The sequence below is a fragment of the Ambystoma mexicanum genome, chromosome 1p (genome assembly GCF_040938575.1).
Source record: "Ambystoma mexicanum isolate Mex_15411 chromosome 1p, UKY_AmexF1_1, whole genome shotgun sequence".
NCBI classification, from domain to species: Eukaryota; Metazoa; Chordata; class Amphibia; order Caudata; family Ambystomatidae; genus Ambystoma; species Ambystoma mexicanum.
In genome coordinates, this window is record NC_090921.1 from 617,106,621 (window position 1) to 617,127,974 (window position 21,354).

Consider the following 21,354-nt stretch of genomic DNA (forward strand, 5'->3'; position numbering starts at 1 on the left):
AAGGGGAGGAGATACCTGTCAACCAAAAGAAAAGAAAAAGAACAGAATGGCCATCAGAACTACATCCGAACAACTCACTTCAATGATCACACTGAATCCACAGCCATATGCATGCTAGCCCACTCCAAAGGATCATCACCACCCCAAAACCACTTGCGACTCATAACCATCTATATCGAGGTGTAAACACCATCACAAACGAGTGTACCTGTGCATGCGTCTGTCAAAACAGAATCCATCTGATGGGATTGTTAACGTGCATGGACACAAGTGTCTGAAGGGGCGTCGAGAAAGGGAGGGCTCAACAAGGCCAGATAGACGATGGTCCCACTATGGCAGCCCTGCATCACATAGCGCAGGGGAGGCGGATAGATTCCAAGAAGCCCTGAACATGGCAAACTCTGTATCAAATCATCTGCCCATGCATCCATTCATCATTCCCTCATCCCGGTATAAAAACGCCAGAACATTTACTCACATAACATTAGAAATATCCATTGAGTCTGTGCGTTATGCAGCCTGCAAAATCCACAGTGCCCCAGCCCGTAATTCCAGTGTTGTGAAGTAACATGTATTTGGGAACGTCCGGCCTCATCGCCCACGTCGCTATTGCGCATCCCAAACTATTCATATCAATCATTGCTTCCTCGCCATGGCCCCTGTCTCAAGGACATTGAACAATAGAACGTTATATTTGCAGTCAGACCTGTGGGCATCTCCTCGCCGCGAGCTGAAAACCGAAAGCGCCGCCCTTCGAATTCCTCATTTGCAACATCACGTCGAAAAGGCATCTGTGGCCGTTTGAAATCACAAATTAATCCATCTAGTGCGGCTGTGTGTGAAAATGGCAACTGCCTTCACCCACAAATGGGACGCCCCGCCCGTCGGTGCAACTCGGTACAGTGATGCATGAGGGCCCACCGTTACTCGAGTACTACGTTCCACTGACCCTTCACAAGTCTGTTCGCGACGGCAAAGATTGTATGTGAAACAATGGGACCATAGCCGAATGTACATATCAACAAATGTTACACGGCCATCGGGTACAAATACATGATTGCAATAGCAAGATGCCATTACCGAATTGCAGCGTTGTGTGCGGGACGTGCTCGGCCAAAGGGGAGAGCAGCTTGCACAGGTGGAATGAATCACCACAGGTGGAGGCCATACAGCCTGAAAACACATAAATTGCACACCCAGTCTCCTCCCACAACCACACACACTCCGAAATGCTACCGGCAGGACTCGCGATGTTGGCCCTGGGGGACCTGATAGCACTGCAAGTACTCCAACTCCAAGAAGAAGACGAACACCAACTACAACCGGCCGCACGGAGGAGACGCAGGAGGAGGAGGAGGGCAAGGCAGGGCCAGCAAGGGCCGCCAGCACAGCCACTACCACCACGCAGGCAGGCCGCAATCCCACGCCTCCGAGCACATCCGTTCAACCTCACTGATGAGCAGATCCACACCCTCTACCGTTTGGACCGGGACACCATAGCCGCCATTGTGGACATGACACAGGCTGACCTTGTCAGCATGATAGATAGCCCAACCGCCATCCCACCCCTACTGAAGGTGGTGTCTGTACTCCACTTCCTGGCCACAGGCACCTACCAGCACACAGTCGGACAGTTGCATGGCATTTCTCAGCCACTGTTCTCACGGACACTATTGCAAGTGCTCGATGCCCTCCTGCAGCACGCAGACGACTACATCTCCCTACCACGCTCGGAGCAGGAAATTACAAACACGAAAGTGGGATTCCATGCACTTGGCGGCATACCGGGTTGCATTGGTGCCATCGACTGCACCCATGTTGAATTGGTCGTCCCACATGCCATGGAGGCCCAGCACCGCAACCGAAAACAATTTCATTCCCTGAATGTACAAATGGTGTGTGACTCCAACAGGATCATTACACATTGTTGTGCCCGATTCCCTGGATCAACCCATGATTCTATGGTCTTGAGGAACTCTACAATACCACGCTACATGGAGCGACACGCAGGGAACAGATCCTGGCTACTCGGTGAGTCTCATTACATGCATGATAATGTGGGGTATGTGATTCGGCAATGACCTGGCAGGAAGGGGGGGGTGGTGTGCGTACGTAGCAATGGCATTCCACATAATCCGTTTATCGTCCACATACAGGTGATGCTGGATATCCACTGAAGAGATGGCTCCTCACACCAGTCCGGAACCCACGGGACCCGCATGAGGAGGACTACAACCATGCCCACTCACGTACCCGTGTAGTCATTGAACAGGCATTCGGCCTACTGAAGACTCGTTTCCGCTGCCTCAGCAGGTCTGGCGGGGCACTCCTGTACCGCCATGAGAAGGTTGCAAAGATGGTGATGGCATGTGTCATGCTCCACAACATGTGCGTACGTAGAAATGTGCCCATGCCCCCTGACGCAGAACTGCAAGCACCTGATGATGGTCATGATGAGGGTGGGGATGTGGCAGCACCTCAAGGAGTCTGCGAGGCACCGGAGGGCCGTGACATTCGTCAGCATCTCATTGATGCATGCTTCTAGCACTCACGCCTGGTGGCTGATACATGGACACGGTACTCGTGGCACTGTGTGTGTCTGGTACATGCACAATATGGACTGTACGCCTATGATGGCCTAGTACACAATGATCATTGTCCACACATCACATTGGTTGATCGTGCACTGTTTATGGCATATGTGATATCATATTGAACACCCTATCGACCCGCCACCCAAGTGAGCCCAACACACCCCCTCCACCCTCCTACCTCCCCCCCGAACACCAGTGTCCAAAGATGCTCATTGTCAGTGGGCTGTCGCTATTGCAAGCCCCCTCTGCGGGTATCAGGGGCACCCCTGCCTGTGGAGCGCAGGTTCCTCCCAGATCTACGTTGGGGGGTGCCCTGGATGGAACTTGCAACGGATGATGTCTCTGCCTGCTCACGTCCATGCATGTCCCTAAGGGTTTGTGAGAGCTCAGTGAGCACACGGCGCACTGCGGCAAGTTCGGCACATACGTCTGTGGACGTCGCATGCAGTTCCCCCCTCAGGCTCTCGGTGCTTCTCACCATTTGGACTCTCAGGCTCTCGGTGCCACTCCCCATTTGGACTCTCAGGCTCTCGGTGCCACTCTCCATTTGGACTCTCAGGCTCTCGGTGCTAGTCTCCATTTGGACTCTCAGGCTCTCGGTGCTACTCTCCATTTGTGCCCTTAGTGTCTCTGTACTTCTCACCATTTCTGCCCTAAGTGTCTCAGTTGATGTTTCTATGTCTGCCTTAGTGCCCCCACATTCATCGGCATGGTCCTTGAGGAGCGTGGCCAGTTGCTGCTGTTGCACGATTAACTGGTCGAGGGACTGTTGCCTCTGCTGGGCCATGGCCATTTGCGGGGGTGTCACAGAGGGGCTGTTGACCTCATGTTGCCCTGCCACAGGGCTTGTGGGGGATGGCCAGTCGTCGTCTTGTGGGTGCCCCTGCGTGGTATCCTCATGTTGTACGGGATGGGACAGACAGGGGGATTGGGACAGGTCATGGATGGATCTGACTTCGACATCCCGTCTTCTGTGTCGGAGCATGCTGCCATCAATGGGGTGTCACCTATGGTGCTGCTGCCACCAGAGGCAGTGCCTTCTGTGGCATCCGTTGGGGGGACCTGTGGTGGTGGTGTTGTGGGCATGCTGGCTGCTGGGGTGCCTGTTGATGTTCCCTCCTCTGTGCTGCCACCTGATTTGTGCTGCTGCCGTGTCTTGATGCGTGCAGCTGAGGTGGAGGGTCTTTGGCCGTTGGTCTTGGCCCTCTTTGCAGGTGTGCTGGTAGGGGTGTCCTGATGCTCGTCGTTTGGATCGGACCCTGTGGTGGAGTAAAGGAGGGCGAGGGTTATTAATGGGTCTGTGGGTATTGGAATGGCATTGTATCACATGCATTGGGGTGGTACCTGAGGGTGATTTGGGTCGGGGCCTTGGAGGTGCTTTCATTTGTGTGTGGAGTGAGGGTGCAGTTGTTTGGCAGCCTGCAGTTAGGGTGTGCCTGCTGCACGTGTAGTGGGTGTTTTAGGGGTTTTTAATTATTTATCTATTTATTGTGAGTTTTAAAGTGCGCTATCAGGCCGATGTGTGTGGACGTTCTCCTGGACATGTGTTTCTGTTGCACTATGTGGACACATGGTACTTCACATGATTGGACATTGTGGATTTAGCATTGTTTTATTTGGCCCACCTACCTGAATCTTCGGATGTCTGCACTCCTTTCTCCATCCCTCCGACTCCCTCTATGCTCTCCATTCCGATGGTGGAGGCACAGATTTCTTCCCAGGGGGTCAACTTGATGGGTGATTCAGGACCTCCCCCGGTGGCTGTGGCAATGTTGCGGTTGGCAGAGAGTATGCTGCGGACGCGTATCCGCAGGTCGTCCCATCGCTTCCGGCATTGCTGTGGGGTGCGGGGTGCGGTCCCCACCGCACTTACCCGCTGTGCCACCAGAGCCCATATGGCCTTCTTGTTTGCAAGTGCCGTCCTGGTCATTTGTGTGCAGAAGACAACGGCAGCATTCTCCTGGAGGGTCTCTGTTAGCACGGTGAGTTCCTCACGGGAGAAGTGGACCTGCCGCTTGCGGTCGCACGCTTTCTTCGCTACTTTTCCCATTTTTCTTGGTTTCGCTAGGGTGGATGACGGGTTGGGGTGTGTCTCAGGGTAGTGTTTTTAGTGGTTGTGTGGTTTTAGTGGTTTTATAGGTGTACGGCGGGATGTTTCCCGTTCCGGGCCCATGTTTTTACTTCCGTTTCCGTATATTTACGGTCACCGTACTTTCCGGTAGGCGCTCACTGCGGTGTCCGCTGTGATGGGTGGCGGTATTGCACCTAGGGCGCCGTACGGCGGCGGTGTGGGCCGTTTTGGGGTCATTTCCGCCATCGCGGACTTTGCACTTCCGCCATGCCGTGGTGCTCGTGCCCGATGGGTCGGAATGGGCCGCACTTTGCTCCTTCGTGCAATGGCGGAAACGCTATTTACGCTGTGGCGGTCCGGTCAGTCACTTTCCGCCAGGGTCGTAATGAGGGCCATTGTGTGAAACGCCTGATGTTTGATAGCTCTGGGACTGCAATTCTGGAATGGGGGTTCTCTGCTGGTTCCCTGCCCATTTCAGCACAGCATTATGGTAATAAAACATGTGTCTGCCTTTACTGCCTCAGTTGCTTATTGGATTTATTTGCAGGATTTGTCCATTTGGTGCCTTTGGAGGCCTAATTGCAACTTCTTCAAGGTGCTTTGAAGGAGAACTGCTGATGGCTGGGAGGATAGATGGCTAAGGGGCAATGCGTTTGTCTTGGAGCAGCGCAACACACGTTCGAATCCTGGTCTTGCACACCTTTTAAAATGTTTTTTATTTTTTTTGTGTTTATCAAATTTATTGATTTTACAAAATATTTCTGTTTAGTGCGCTTTTCCCGCTATTTTGAAAGTGTTTCTGTGCTTCAGTGAATCCGGTGATTCACAAGTCCGCGTTGTCTTCTTAGTCTTTTTCTGACGCAGCTAGTTGGTTTTCTGATGTAAGGTATTCTGACAAGGCGGCTTCAAGAATCTTTGCCATTGCAATTGTCCAGCTGGTTTATTTTCCACTCACTAGACGGTTCCACCAAGCTTCTTCTTCACGCAGCCAAAATGGTACGATGAGTGGGTTTAGATACGCTTTTCTTAGAGCTAAGGTTTCCGGGCACTTCGTCAGCAGATAGCGGACTGATTCAGTTTTAGAGTTCTCATGAGAAGAGTCTGCAGACAGTGGTGTTTTATAGACCCCTTAGTGCTCGAATTTCATTGGTTGGAAGGAGATTTAGCCTTGCCCTTAAGAATGTTTGTCTCAAGTCTTTTGTTTGGAAACCTTCTGATGACTGATTCGGTTTTGTTGAGTTTTTTGCTGTGCCATGGGAGGGGAGCGAGAAGTTTGTTGGAGTCTGACCGATCTTGGGTTTCTATCCAGTCACGTTCATCAATTATTTTCTTGATTTGTGTTGGATTTTGGAATAAGCCCTCCTCGGAGAACCCGATTCTTTCCAGTTGGTGTTTTTTCTTTGCTGCCCAAGCTGATAGCATTTTGCACCCTCCTTTTTGTATTTCTTGGTTTATCAGCTTGCATTGTGGGGCTGAGTCTGGGATGGTCACTTTCCAATATAGCGACATTTTGTTTGAGTCTACTGTTGCTTTCAATGATAGAAGGCCATGTCTCTCCTTATTGCCGGCATAGCAGTTGACTTTGGAAAGCGCAGTACTTCCCGCCAGAAGTGACCTTCCAGTTTTGCCCAGAGGCCCGATGGAATTGTGGGAAGAGCTTCTCCTCCATATGTCAGTGATGGAACCACTTTAGCCTTGTAGAACTTTATCACTGGGATCAGTGAAAAACGCCCAAACTTTCTGTCCATGGCTCGTGCTTGGGAGGTAAGTTTCCGAGTCTTTTCCCATAAATGGCTCTGTATTTTTGCCTCGTTGCCCGTACTGTCAATCATTACCCCTAGGTATTTGAAATCTTTGACAACTTCGATTTTGGTGTTCTCAAGGTTCCAACGGTGAGGTTTTTTTTGTTGTTGTTTTCTCAAGGATCGAATCTTGGGTTTTTCTATATTAATCTGAAGATTGTTTTTTGAGATGTAACTGGCCAAGTTGTTCAGTTGGCGTTGCAGACCGATCGGGGTCTGATCCAGAAGGATGATATCGTCTGCATAGAGAAGCCCTGGAACTGTGGACTCACCTATTTCTGGTGGAAAAGTTCTGAGCTCTTTGCATGAGTCTTTGTAGTCTCCGAGAAAGGCAGTGAATAGAGCAGGTGCTAGAGGGCAGCCTTGCTTTACTCCTCTGTTGATTGAGATTTCTTCTGGCAGGGCACCGTTTTGGTTCAGCTTCACTCTCATTGTGGTTTCCATATGGAGTGCTTTGATTGGCTCCAGGATTTGTTTCAGACAACTCCATGATTCCAGTTTGGACGATAATATACCGCAGTCGATCTTGTCAAAGGCTTATGTTAGGTCGACAAAAGCCATAAAGACCTTGGTTTGTTGGACCCGTAATTTGCTTTTTATGATGCTCAGCAGCATGATGTTTACTGCTGTTCAAGTGTTCTTCGTGAAGCCGGCTTGAAACGGGTCTGTGCTGGGAGAGGTTTTTGCCCATCGTTGGAAACTTTCTAGTAAGAGCGAGCCATAGATTTTCCCGATTGTATCCAGCAACGCTATTGGGCGAAAGTTTCAAGGGTCAGATCTTTCTCCCTTTTTGAAGATTGGTACAACTATCGCGGAAGTCCAAGATCTTGGTATTGTCTTTGTTTGGCTTGATTCTTTGAAGACAAGGCTGATGAATGAAGCCCATTCAACTGGGTGGTTTTTTAAATCGATATTTGTTATCCCATCCGGACCTGGAGCTCTGGAGGACTTTAGTTTTGAAATAGCTCTTTCTATGTCGTCCTTATTTGAGAAGTCTTTCCAAGGGGTGGTGCAAGAGGGTTTGCAGGGCATGTGTGCCTGAGCGGGAGTTTCGAATAGAGCTGTGAAATGGATCTTCCATCTTTCGTCACTCACCGTGTTAGGTAGCATGGGATCTTGTTGTTTGTCGGCTGTTTTTACAAGTGACCAAAATTCTCTGGAATTTCTTCCAGTTACCTTTCTTAGCATCTCCTCTGAGTCCTTTTGGTAGAGTGTTATTCAATAGGATTTAATCCAGGACGTGTATCTCTTTGACTCCTCTACGAACTTTTTTTTGAGTAGGACTGATTTGGATTTGTTAGCCTGGCGTTTTAGTTTCCGTAGGTCTCGCCGTTTGTCCACAAGGACTTTGTCGTAGAGGTGGGTGTCCCGCTGTGTACCCTTACGATGATTTAAGGGCCCGGCCTGATATGTATCAGTAGGGGCTGGTAGTCGATTTCTGCCAGGTTTGTGGTGTTGCTTTTTGCAAGCTTCTTTTTGTAGTTAGATGTCAGTTCTTCTATTCTTTCTGCTGTCAGTCGTAGGCGGTTTCCTTGGTTTGTCACTTCAACTTTTTCAGCCATTGTTGGATTTGGGGGTCTTTGAGAGGCCCACGGTATCTGGAGAATGTTGTGGTCACTGGCGTTAGATCTTATTATCTCGAACGATGTCACGAGGTTGAACATTGCCTCAGAGACAAATATGTAGTCGATAGTTGCTGTTTGGCTACTTCTCTCCCATGTTGGAATTTGAGACGCTTTTGGAGAGATCTTTTCGGTGTTGTGAATGTTTCTGGAGTCCATTAGTTTCTGCCATTGTTGGCCCCTGGAGTCGCCCCGGAATTTTAGGTTGTTCGCTGGAGAGAGGGGTTTTAGGCCCGGGCATTTCGCATTTAGGTCGCAGCAAATGGCTATTAACGAGATTACGGAGTTTGCTTGTATCTCATCAATTTCTGATTCTATGGTCCTTAAGAATTTCTCATCAGTAATGGCATTTGGATTCCAGTAGGGTGTTTTTATGGCGATCGATTAATTAAAGAAAGTTCTTGTGACTTTTTGGGCTGCACGAAAACTTGAATTTAAGTTAATGTGGCAAAATTATTAGGACCAGAGCGAAAGGAGTGTGGAATTGTGTTCTGTGAAAGCTCTTATGGTGCACTGGCCAACGGGATGGCTAATGCAGCGAGATTAGTCAAAAAAGCAAGAGGAGCTGAGGGCTAAAGCTGGAACTGAACATTTGTCTAAAGAAATCGGTAGTCCGCTTGGGGTGAAATACAATATTCTGTACAAAGAAATAACATGTTTAAGAGGAGAAAATTTGACAAGCTATAACATTTATCAGGTAAAAATGCATCACTGTCACGCCTCTCCGAAGGCGTTGGTCCTTGTAGCATCGATGGACCTTGGGACGGCGGGTGTCGGCCATTTTTACTGGCAAGAAGGCCGACGCAACTAAAGATGCAGATCTAGATGTTGCACGCCTCATTTTCCAGGAAGTACCGTCCCCCTACCCGAGAGAAGGTTTATCAGTTCCTGTGAACGACGCACGGATGCGTTGCTACTCCTCAACAACAACGCTGCGTGAGTTTGCATCTAGGATCTTCCTGATACGTCTTGTATATTACTAACCTTTCTGTATCTTAAACAATCTGTATCCTATCTCGTTTTCAGTGCCTACCGTACCACGTCTCTGTTTCCCGACTCCCCGGACTCCAACACTTTCTCGCTCCAAACGGCTCACCAGTTCCTTTCCGGAACGCGGCAAGCTACATTCAGGCTCTCCGAGATCCGTCACTTTGACACTGATCCTGTAACGCTCACCTGATTCCCGTAGAGGCGCCGGTCTTGACTGGGCGTATACCGTATCTTCAAAGGTGATGTGTAACACACGGCTGGCTCTTTGGGCTGGACCTCTGTGCACTGTATGTTTGACTCGAAGGGTAAGATGTCTTAGGTAAGTGAACGCTGTGCTCTCCATCTGCCTCGGGGCAGGGTGCTGTAACCAGTTTCTTCACTGGATAAGGGGAGCAGGCCTCTTGACTTCAGAGGACTGCTGTCCGTCGTTTACTGCACGAACGGTAAGTTTCGAGTAATTCTAATGTCTTTAAAGTCTTTAGTAATGATGTCTCTTGTTTTGCAGGGTTCCGGCGATGGTGGGTGACGGGCTGAAGTGAGTTGAAGCTGGAGCCCGTGTGATGAATAGAAGCGCCTGGAAGCACGTAAGTAAGCGCTTGTTGCCTGCTTCACGATGCGCTCTAACTGTCTTTTTATTTTGCAGGTACAAGTTCGGAGCGGCTGCAGGGTGCCGGAATACCCACTGGGTTAGATGTGGAAAGGAGTAATGGCACGTGAGTATTAAAGTTCCCCAATGTCTTTACACGCACCTTGTTTTGTCTTTCAGATGCGGGATGCAGCGCCGAAGGCCTCCGGAGCGTGCAAAGAGTTGGTAAGCTTTTGTCTTTCAGATGCCGGAATGCAGTGTGAAGACCTCCGGAGCGCACGAAGAGTAGGTAAGCCTTTGTCTTTCAGAATGCAGCGCGAGGCGTTGGTGACAGCCGATGGCCCAGGTAAGTGAAGAGCTGTCACTGAAGACCGTAATGCTAACCTGTTCTTTCTTGTCTTTATAGGTGTTGCTGAAGACTGGATCCAGGATGGTAAGCCTTTTTCCTTAGGCCCAGGATCAGATGCAGAAGACACGATGAGCGTTCTGCTGCAGAGGATGCAGAATAACGCAAAGCAAGATTCATCCATCGGGTGTGGTTTAAATAGCCTCCTGTAGTGCTTAGGTGTCTCCTTCCACAGCCACGCCTAGGTAAGAAAAGAGTTCCTGCTTTCCAGAAGAGTTCCAGTGTTCTGAACGTAGGGAGTGGCTCCTGCCCCACCCAACAGGAAAAGTAGTTCCAAACATAAGAGGATCTGAGGCTCAACTGGCAGGCAAGTAAGCAGCATGGTCTGCTGCAGGTAAATCCACCCAAGCATTATGAGCCCGGCGCTTCCAGCGCTGGGACTGGGCATATTTATGAGCCTGGTGCCACTGGTGCCAGGACTGGGTCCAAAAGGTCCCAATTGGGACTGGTTGGCACTCGGAACCTGGGTTATGGATCTGCTTCCAAGGGAGTTGGGAAAACCCTGACCTTTTGGAAGCAGAGATCATGACAGTACCCCCCCCTCAAGGCCCCTCCCAAACCGGGCTTCTCCGGGGGTTTTGGCTTGTCAGGAAATGTTCGGTGAAATCTTTTGATTAGGCGAGGAGCATGGACATATTCAGCAGGTTCCCAGGATCTCTCTTGGGGGCCGTAGCCTTTCCAGTCAATTAGGTAAAATAGTTTAGATTTGGAGATCTTGGAGTCCAGAATGCTTTTGACTTCAAACTCGAGTTCCCCATCAATTAGGATAGGTTTTGGAGATTTAGTTAGTCGGGTTTGAGGTTGCACGGGTTTTAATAGAGAGACGTGGAATACCGGATGTATCTTCATGTGCGAGGGCAAGTCCAACTTGACCGCTACTGGGTTTACTATGGTAGTGATGGAATAGGGACCAAGGTATCTTGGGTTGAATGTGCGTGGCCCCTTTAGAGGTAGATATTTGGTGGATAACCAGACTTGATCCCCTACTCGATATTGAGGGGCTTCTTTCCGATGTTGATCTGCTCCTTTCTTGTATTGTTCTTTAGCCCCTTGAAGGTGAGAAACAGCTTCCTTAAAGGCTTGGGTGATTGTAGAATGCAGGTAGTCTACTGCTGGTGTTTCAAGATCTTGGAGGGGATCCAACTCCGAGGTTCGAGGGTGACTGCCGTACAAAAGAAAAAACGGGGTTTTCCCAGTTCCCGAATGGACAGAGTTATTGTAGGCATATTCGGCTATCCAAAGGATGTCTTTCCAAGTTTTTTCAGTTTGTTGCAGCATGCAGCGTAAATACTGTTCCAGAGTTTGATTGGTCCTCTCGGTTTGTCCGTCGGTCTGAGGGTGGTGACTGGTCGATAGTCTCACATCAATTTGAGCCGACCGACAGCAACTTCGCCAAAAATGAGAAATAAATTGACTACCTCGATCCGAAATTAGAACCGAAGGAAAACCGTGCAGTCGGACGATGTTTTCGAGAAATTCTCAGGCCAGAGTTGCTGCTGTTGGCAAGCCTTTGAGCGGAATGAAATGCGCCATCTTGGAGAATAAGTCCACGATTACTAGAATCGTATTGTATCCGGAGCATGGAGGTAGATCGGTGATGAAGTCCATAGAAAGCGTATGCCAAGCGCGAGGTGGGATGTCAATAGGGCGTAAGAGGCCTGCTGGTCTTTCCTTTTGACTCTTGTTTTGGGCGCATACTCCACAGGACATTATAAAGTCTCTATATCTTTTTTCCAAGACGGCCAACAGAAGTAGCGCTTGATCTTTTCTGAGGTCTTGGCTATACCGGGATGTCCTTCCATTAAAGAATCGTGATAACAAGAGATTACTTCTTTCTGTAAATCTGTGCTGGGTAGGTATAATCGTTCTTGGAAATACAATAAGTTGTCCTTTACTGCAAAGTCCTTTCCTTAGATGCCAATTCTGTATGTCTGCTGGAGTTACAAGTTGCCTGGCTTTATCCTTAACTTCCTCTATGGATTGTGTGGCGATTACACCCAGAATTCTTTGTTCGGGAATGATTGGTACAGGTTTAGGGTTGATCAAGTGTTCTTCCACTCCCATCCGAGAAAGGGCATCAGCTTTACCGTTTTTTGTACCAGGTCGATAGGTAATTATGAAGTCAAACTCGGCAAAGAATAATGCCCAACGGAGTTGTCTAGAGGATTGGGCTTTTGCGGTTTTCAAATATTGCAGGTTTCGGTGATCCGTAATCACAGTAACGGTGTGTCGGTCCCCAGCAGATAATGCCGCCAAGCCTTAAAGGCAGACTTGATAGCCAGAAGTTCCTTGTCAGTAATCGTGTAATTGATTTCAGGAGGCGAGAATTTGCGGGACCAAAATGCCACGGGATGCAACTGATTGGTTGCCGGGTCCTTTTGTGATAGAACTGCCCCCATGGCAAGGCTTGAAGCATCAGTTTCCACGATGTAGGGGAGTTCGGGGCTGGCGAGGGTGTTTTAAGATTGGTGCAGAGATAAATTTAGTCTTCAAATCCTGGAAAGCTTGTTCCGCCTCGGTAGACCATTCAAAACGTTTGTTTTTCTTTAACAAGGCAGTGATGGGCTGGACTATTCGAGAGAATTCGGGGATAAACCTGCGGTAAAAGTTAGCGAAGCCTAACATGCTTTGCACACCTTTTACGGAGGATGGTGATGGCCATTTGAGAACTGCATCGACCTTCTTTGAATCCATACGCACTCCGCCAGGTGATAATATGAATCCCAAGAATTCAACTTCAGTCACGTTGAAAACACATTTTTCCAACTTAGCGAAAAGTTTGTGTTGACGCAATCTTTCGAGGACCATTTTCACGTGTTTCCGATGTTCAGATTCCGATGAAGAATAAACGAGGATGTCGTCAATGTAAACAACAACACACACATCTATGAGCTCTCTGAGGACATCGTTCATAAAATATTGAAAGGCGGCCGGGGCATTGCAAAGTCCGAAGGGCATGACCTGATATTCAAATAGCCCATACTTGGTGCGGAAGGCCGTCTTCCATTCATCGCCCTCTTTTACTCGTACCAAGTGGTAAGCTCCTCTAAGATCCAGCTTTGTACATATGCATGCTTTTTTGACTTGGTCCAGGAGTTCAGGGATCAAAGGTAACGGATATCTATTCTTAACGGTGATCTGGTTCAGGGAGCGATAATCTATACAAGTTCTAAGGTCTCCTTCCTTATTTGGAACGAAGAACAAAGCTGAAGAAGCAGGGGACTTGGAAGGACGAATAAACCCATTTGCCAGGTATTGATCCAGGTATTGTCGAAGGTGAAGGTTCTCAGGCTCGGTGAGGGCATAAATTCTACTACAAGGCGGAGTAGATCCAGGTATCAGGTCTATCTGGCAGTCATAAGACCTATGAGGAGGTAGAGAGTTAGCCTGATCCTTCCGGAAAACATCTTGGTATTCTAGGTATTCGGGAGGTAACTGGGGAGTCTCTGAAGAAATTGCTGCCAGTGCAACACCAGGTGGAGGGTGACAAGTAGAGACACATTCTGGAAACTGGACCGTTCTTGCTCGCCAATCGATCAGAGGATTGTGTTTCTCTAACCAAGGTATTCCTAGAATAATCTGAAACTGAGGGGCCTTGATCACATCGAACACGATCTTCTCATGGTGTCCATCTTGACTTACTAGCGTCACTTCTTGAGTGGTATGCGTTACTGGCCCGGAGGCTATCTCCGTACCATCCACCGTAGTAATGACGTCCTTTACAGCCTTGGGACAAAGAGTTAGATTCATCCTCAAAACCATTTCATGATCCACATAATTGCCGATGGCACCGCTGTCGACGTAAGCTTCAATTGCATGTAATCGATCTGGATTATCAGGGCTAATGAGGACCATAGGTATCACGAAATGCGAGGTCACGGAACTGGTTTTCACGCTCGGCAAGAGGACCTCTATTCTTGTCGGGCGAGGTCGTTTCCCTGCTCAGAGTTTGTAACTTTGGTAACTGCAGCTCCTACTGCCTTCTTAGCAGGTTTCACCGGACAGTCTCGAAGAAAGTGCCCTGAGTTTCCGCAATAGAGGCATAATTGCAACTGTTTTCTCCTTTCCCACTCCTTTTGTGTTAGAGGACCTTTCAGACCCCCTATTTGCATGGGTTCCCCGGAGTCTACTCCTTTGGAAGGAGTTGGCGGTTTGGAAAATACTCGAGCATCAAACTTGGAACGATCGGCCTTCCTGTTCTGCAGTCTGTGATCTATTTGAACGACTAAGTCTTTATAGTCCGAACAATCTTGTGGGGGATTCACTACTTGGGCTAACACATCTTTGAGCTCTGCACGTAGACCTCTATAAAACAGCGTAATCCTTTTGTCCTCAGGCCATTGAGTTTCCACTATCAGTCTGTTGAAAGACGCAATATAAGCCAAAAGGTCTTGATTACCTTGTCGCAACGAAAGAAGCTCATTGTCCACGGCCTGCCCCTGTGAATGTCTTGTGAACAGTTTTTCCATACTGAGTTGAAAAGCTTGAAAATCATGGAGGACCGGATCATCTTGATTTACTAGAGGGATCGACCAGTCTGCCGCATTGCCACTAAGGTACGAAAGCACGAAAGCTACTTTAGCTTGATCAGTTGGAAAGGCTGCTGGCCGGCATAAGAAATGCAACCGGCACTGATTGATAAATACTGCAAACCTCTTTGGGTCACCAGAAAATCGTTCGGGCGGAGCCAGAGGTACATTCCCAGGTAGGTTGATCTGCACTGGATTCATATAGGATGTAGAAGGAAGATTTCCCCCAGATGCGGGTAACGGGGTCTGTCCGGCTTGTGACTGTAGCAATTGTCTAGCGAGATCATCTGTTCGCTCCTTGGAAATAATCAGTTCCCTTCTTAGAGTGTTCGTTTCCTGATGGGCTGCATGCACTTCTGCCCTTAGTTCCCCAAGTAACTGGGCTAGTTGGTCGGTATCCGAGGTTTCCATAGCGCCTGGATGGGAGTTTTGTGGTAGGCTTTGCGTTCTGTAACGCTCACCTGATTCCCGTAGAGGCGCCGGTCTTGACTGGGCGTATACCTACCGTATCTTCAAAGGTGATGTGTAACACACGGCTGGCTCTTTGGGCTGGACCTCTGTGCACTGTATGTTTGACTCGAAGGGTAAGATGTCTTAGGTAAGTGAACGCCGTGCTCTCCATCTGCCTCGGGGCAGGGTGCTGTAACCAGTTTCTTTACTGGATAAGGGGAGCAGGCCTCTTGACTTCAGAGGACTGCTGTCCGTCGTTTGCTGCACGAACGGTAAGTCTCGAGTAATTCTAATGTCTTTAAAGTCTTTAGTAATGATGTCTCTTGTTTTGCAGGGTTCCGGCGATGGTGGGTGACGGGCTGAAGTGAGTTGAAGATGGAGCCCGTGTGATGAATAGAAGCGCCTGGCAGCACGTAAGTAAGCGCTTGTTGCCTGCTTCATGATGCGCTCTAACTGTCTTTTTATTTTGCAGGTACAAGTTCGGAGCGGCTGCAGGGTGCCGGAATACCCACTGGGTTAGATGTGGAAAGGAGTAATGGCACGTGAGTATTAAAGTTCCCCAATATCTTTACACGCACCTTGTTTTGTCTTTCAGATGCGGGATGCAGCGCCGAAGGCCTCCGGAGCGTGCGAAGAGTTGGTAAGCTTTTGTCTTTCAGATGCCGGAATGCAGTGTGAAGACCTCCGGAGCGCACAAAGAGTAGGTAAGCCTTTGTCTTTCAGATGCCGGAATGCTAACCTGTTCTTTCTTGTCTTTATAGGTGTTGCTGAAGACTGGATTCAGGATGGTAAGCCTTTTTCCTTAGGCCCAGGATCAGATGCAGAAGACACGATGAGCGTTCTGCTGCAGAGGATGCAGAATAACGCAAAGCAAGATTCATCCATCGGGTGTGGTTTAAATAGCCTCCTCTAGTGCTTAGGTGTCTCCTTCCACAGCCACGCCTAGGTAAGAAAAGAGTTCCTGCTTTCCAGAAGAGTTCCAGTGTTCTGAACCTAGGGAGTGGCTCATGCCCCACCCAACAGGAAAAGTAGTTCCAAACAGAAGAGGATCAGAGGCTCAACTGGCAGGCAAGTAAGCAGCATGGTCTGCTGCAGGTAAGTCCACCCAAGCATTATGAGCCCGGCGCTTCCAGCGCTGGGACTGGGCATATTTATGAGCCTGGTGCCACTGGTGCCAGGACTGGGTCCAAAAGGTCCCAATTGGGACTGGTTGGCACTCGGAACCTGGGTTATGGATCTGCTTCCAAGGGAGTTGGGAAAACCCTGACCTTTTGGAAGCAGAGATCATGACAGATCCTCCACCTTCCGAACGTCTCCCTACTCAATTACCTTCTCCCTTTTTTACATCTATAGACATACGCGACACAGGTACCGCACCCGTTCGCTCCAAACCCTTCACTACTGAATCAACTCCAAGCTCCGCCCTTCTTTCTATCCAGGTAAAAGATTCTCCCGTGGCCTCAACCCGATTCTATCCAGTCCTCTTACTCGTTCTAATCTCACTATTTCATGCTACCCTAGGGATTCTCAGAAGTTTCCGGCTGGCACCTTTCCTCGCATCCCACTCCTGTTTAAGGGTAATCTGAATCTTAATCTCTTACATTTCCACCTCTCACCTACCTGCAAGTACTTGCCATTTTCTTTCTTTTTTAAGACCACCAGTCTCCGGACTTCACCTGAATCTCCGCTGCATTGAAGACTACTTTCCCGCAGACGTTGACACAGGGTTTTCTTCCCCAGAGAGTTTCCCTGAGATCTCTTCTCCTCTCTGGTTTTCTAGTGGGGAGAAGGGGTATCTGGGAGGCTTTTCGCATTCGTCCCCCCTGTTGGAACAAGCAGATTCTTCCCACTGCTGGAAGGTCGCAGTCACAAGGAGAGGAAGAGAGGTACCGGTGAGTCTTTGGGGTAACCTGCCAGTTATTAAAGTGTTTATTGCTTCCTGAGAATTATCACCGGCATTACAATCACTTGGGAAAGTATAAAAGGCGGGCTTGGGGAAAATGAGACAAAGGGCCCTAGTGTGTATGCCAATTATCATCCAAATACTTGCTTATCTAGAGAAATGGTGCTCCAATAGATCGAGAAACACAAACAATTCCGTCTGGAAGGTAACTTTGATCTAGGAAACCTTTTTATACTTCCAATGTTCTAAAGGTGGTGCTAGAACAATGGACACAGTGTTTTTTTAATTGGTCGTAGGGAAGAAGCATGGTGAGTAGAGGATGAAGCCATGAGCCACAGAAAATAAAGAAAGTGATGGAGAAGGGCAACGCTCTATGAGTTTGCCTGTATCTTTCCTGGATTCTGTCCTTTTGTTTATGTGTGTTAGACTGTACTAATCAGCGGTATCTGGCCGTAGGGGAAACTGTTCCTTTGTATGCTAATTCCGATAGCCAACCACAGTCAACTACATTTAACAAGATTCCCTTTGAGAGTTCTCATTCGGGTATGTAACATTACTTTCTTCTTGTTATTCAGACTGTAGAAACATCACGTACGAAATCTTACAAGTTCTTACCTTCGTAGCTCCCGGTCCTTGCATTCAGTTGCCACAGCAACCCGCAACGCCATCGTTGTTCACGGTGAGGTGTGCATGGTTATTCTCTAATACCAAGCCATGTTGTATCACTGGATTCTCGCTGCCGATCTGGCGGTAAGACCCTCTATACTTTTAATAGGGAACGTACTAGTCTCTCTGTCCCTCTATACTTACACAGACCCTTGTGGAAGAACCGCTGATCCATAGCTTCTCTTCAAGATTCACTAACTCTGGCATTACTTTCTTCCAGCCAACTATTCATCTTTCCTCTAAGTTTCCTATCCTTCAGGCCACTTATCTAATATTGCTCCCTTTTCTACAGATTCACTACTTCAGCTGCAGTCCTGCTATTAACCACCGCCTGAAGTCTCCTCCTGAACTTCAGCTACAAGAACACTGCATCACCTAGAATCCAGCAGGGCTTTATTCCCCAGATGGTTTCCCTGACATTCACACTTCTTCCTGGCTTATTAGTCTTTGGGAAGGAAGGGGACTGACAGGAGGCGTTTCATTATCATCATTGCTGCTGTCTCAGAACCAGATCAAAGGACTCAGTGCCTGGTAAGTGATTATTGCTTACCTAGATATTGCTGCAGTATTACAGTTAGCAATGTCAGAAAAGAACGATTTTGTCAGCCCTGTCTTTCGGCATGGATCAGGCACAGCAACAGCATTTATTTTCTGCTGTTCATTCTCTAACTGCAGAACTCCAAGCCCTAAAACTAGAGAACGCAGTCTTGCGACAACAGATGGTGAGCTCCCCTAGTTACTCTGAACTTCCTCCTGGTCCTGTACCTGGCGGAAGGTATGATGGTGACCCACATAAATTGAAAGAATTTTTAGAATCATGCACAGTACAATTTGCATTTAAGGCCGCTTTCTTCCCTACTGAGCATGATAAAGTAGATCATATGATTGCACATCTTACTGGCCCTGCTTTAGCATGGGCCACACTGTTAGTCACTACTACAAATCTGATACTTGACTCATACCCAGCCTTTTCTAACAGTTTACAGGCCTTGTTTGGGCGTCAGGAAATCACGATTTCCTCCCAAGAACATTTGCTAGATTTTAAGCAAGGCTCCCAGGATTTGTTAAGTTTTATTACCAGGTTCAAGCATATGGCTGCGGACACAGCATGGCCCGATAACGCGTTTATTACCCTTTTTCATCGTGGATTAAATGAGGATCTTAAAGACAAGGTATCCCGAGTCCCTTCACCCATCTAATTTAGCAGAAATGATTACCCTGGTTATGCAACTAGATTATCGTCTCCAGGAGTGTCACCAAGAGAAACGGAAACATTTAGGCTCTCTGACATTGTCTGATTTCCCTTTCACCACCTCAAAGACCTCAACTCCTGACGAACCCATGCAAATCGGTACGGCAAGGGGTCTGTTATCTCCCGAAGAACGTAATCATCGCAGAAGCTTAGGTTTATGCATGTACTGTGGCTCCAAGGACCACCAAGTACAGAACTGGCCGATAGCACCTCCCAGAAGTCAGGGTAAAGCCAGTACCCGACTGTAAGGTTAACGATGGTTCGGGAACAAATGGTTGGTTCCTCACCATCCAGTATTCCTTCCCAAGTCACTGAAATCCCTGACTTCCCGATGGTCATCCTGTTGGTCACTTTTTCCAGGTCCTCCATGCAATCTATTGAAGTTCCAGCCTTAGTCGACAGTGGAGCCGCAGGAAACTTAGTTGATGATCAGTGGACTTCCAAACACTGGATTCCCCGATCTACCAAATCCTTCTCTGTTCTGGTTGAGTCAGTGGATGGTAGTCGTCTCATTTCAGGACTCATCAGAGAACATACCCTATGTTTGCAGATGAATTTAGTATCCCATGGGGAAACAATAGTACTGGACATTATCAGAAGGGCCCATTATCTAGTTATTCTGGGTCTACCGTGGCTTAGAATCCACAACCTCTGCATCAATTGGTCTGCGGGCAAATTATTTCTGGGTTCACAACATTGTTTGGTGCACTGTCTTCCGCATGGAGCCATGGGTTTTCATCCTGCTTATTCCGACTTGAGTAATGAGAAAAATACCACAGTATTGAATTAAATCCAAGGGATCCCTGAACCATACCATTCACTTAGGGATGTGTTTTCAACTTTTGAATACTCCGAACTTTCTCCCCATCGGAAGGATGACTGTGCCATTAACTTAGTCCCTGATCAACCTGTACCTTTCGTACCCCATTTGGGCATTATGAGCACTGCGTGATGCCCCAGTGACCATCTCTTTTCTGACGTACTATTACGTTTCGTAATTATTTATCTGGATGATATCCTGATCTTCTCGTTCTCCCCTTCGGTGCATGTGGAACCCGTCTGTCATGCCTGCCAATGGCTTCTCCTCGACGTCTTGTCATTCAGCCCAGCAAACGGCTAGACCGTTCTACACTCGCTGGCGGCTGTTCAATAGACTACCCGGCAAAAGAATAAATCGACATTATTCGCATGATTGGTCATGACTTGTACTTTGGTTTCTTACCTTCCTTATATTCCGCTTTCATGTGCGTAGTGCCTCTTTTAGGACCTTCCAGCATACGCGATAGTCAGCTGACAGTGCGTTGGTCAGATGTTATGCGCTGATCAGCTGACACGTACTTAAACCCCGAAGTGCCGGTGTTCGGCGCTTCTGATCGTTGTTCGTTCTATGTTCCGGAGCCGTTGCTCTTGCTTCTTTCCTCCACGGAGTACTCTGGCTACTCGATCTCCTATCGAGTTGCCAACCTGGCTTCTTTACATTGTGACTGCCACTCGATTATTCCAAACTCTGCAACCTCCCGAAGCGGCACCTGCAGTCTTCACCGCGGGGCCATTATCCGGTTCTGGCTGCCCCCGCTGTCCTGGCCGCATTACCCTGCGACTGCAACCTGATTATTCCGAACTCTCTGCAGCCTCCTATTGTTGTACCTGCGGTTCTCTCCGAGGGGCTGCGCTCTGGATTCACCATTTCTTTCCATTTTCCCCAACCAGCTATTCACGGAGCGAACATTCCTACTCCTTCACAGGTGAGAGAGGTTCACTTTACTCTCTTCTGTTGTACTACCCCTGAGGGCAATTCCTGAAAAGGACTTACCAGCTTGCTTTCGATTCTCCTCCTCTCACGGACTTCCATTGTTACTTGTCTCTGTTCTTCACCTTCATACATCAAGTGCACTGGACTTTATGGACGCTATTCTGCGTGCACCATCCCGAATCTAGTGTGGCCCTTGTTTCGTGCGGGTTAGTTTTTCCCTACTAACCTTCCTTTCCCTGTCGTTGGTTAGGAGTCTCCTATCTAGGGGCAAATACTAAAGACTCAGTAGCAGGTTGATCGTTCCTACTTACCTTTTCGTCTTCAAAGAAAACAGGTCAGTGGTTTTCGAACCGAAACATATTATCTTATTTTGTTTCCATCAGCTCCTAATATCTTCCTTATCCTTCTCCCAATAGGCTGGTGGTTCCTCTATACTTACTCACCCTTTCCACTGATTCCTCCCTTGGGCTGTTTCCTTAACAGTCAAAGAGTGCCGTCAGTTGGAAGGTCGCTATTCAACAGATATGAGGGACATCGAGTCATTTCCGGAAGACTCTACGTGTATCCTTTTGATAACATCTACCCTACATGTATCCTTTTATGCTAATATTCTGTACAGTTGTTGGTTTACTGTAGTTACCAAAACCGTGTCTCATGTTCCTGAGACAGGAATTCTAACACCGTCAGAGAAGTACTAATCCATCTACGGAAGAATCACCTATTTTGCAAA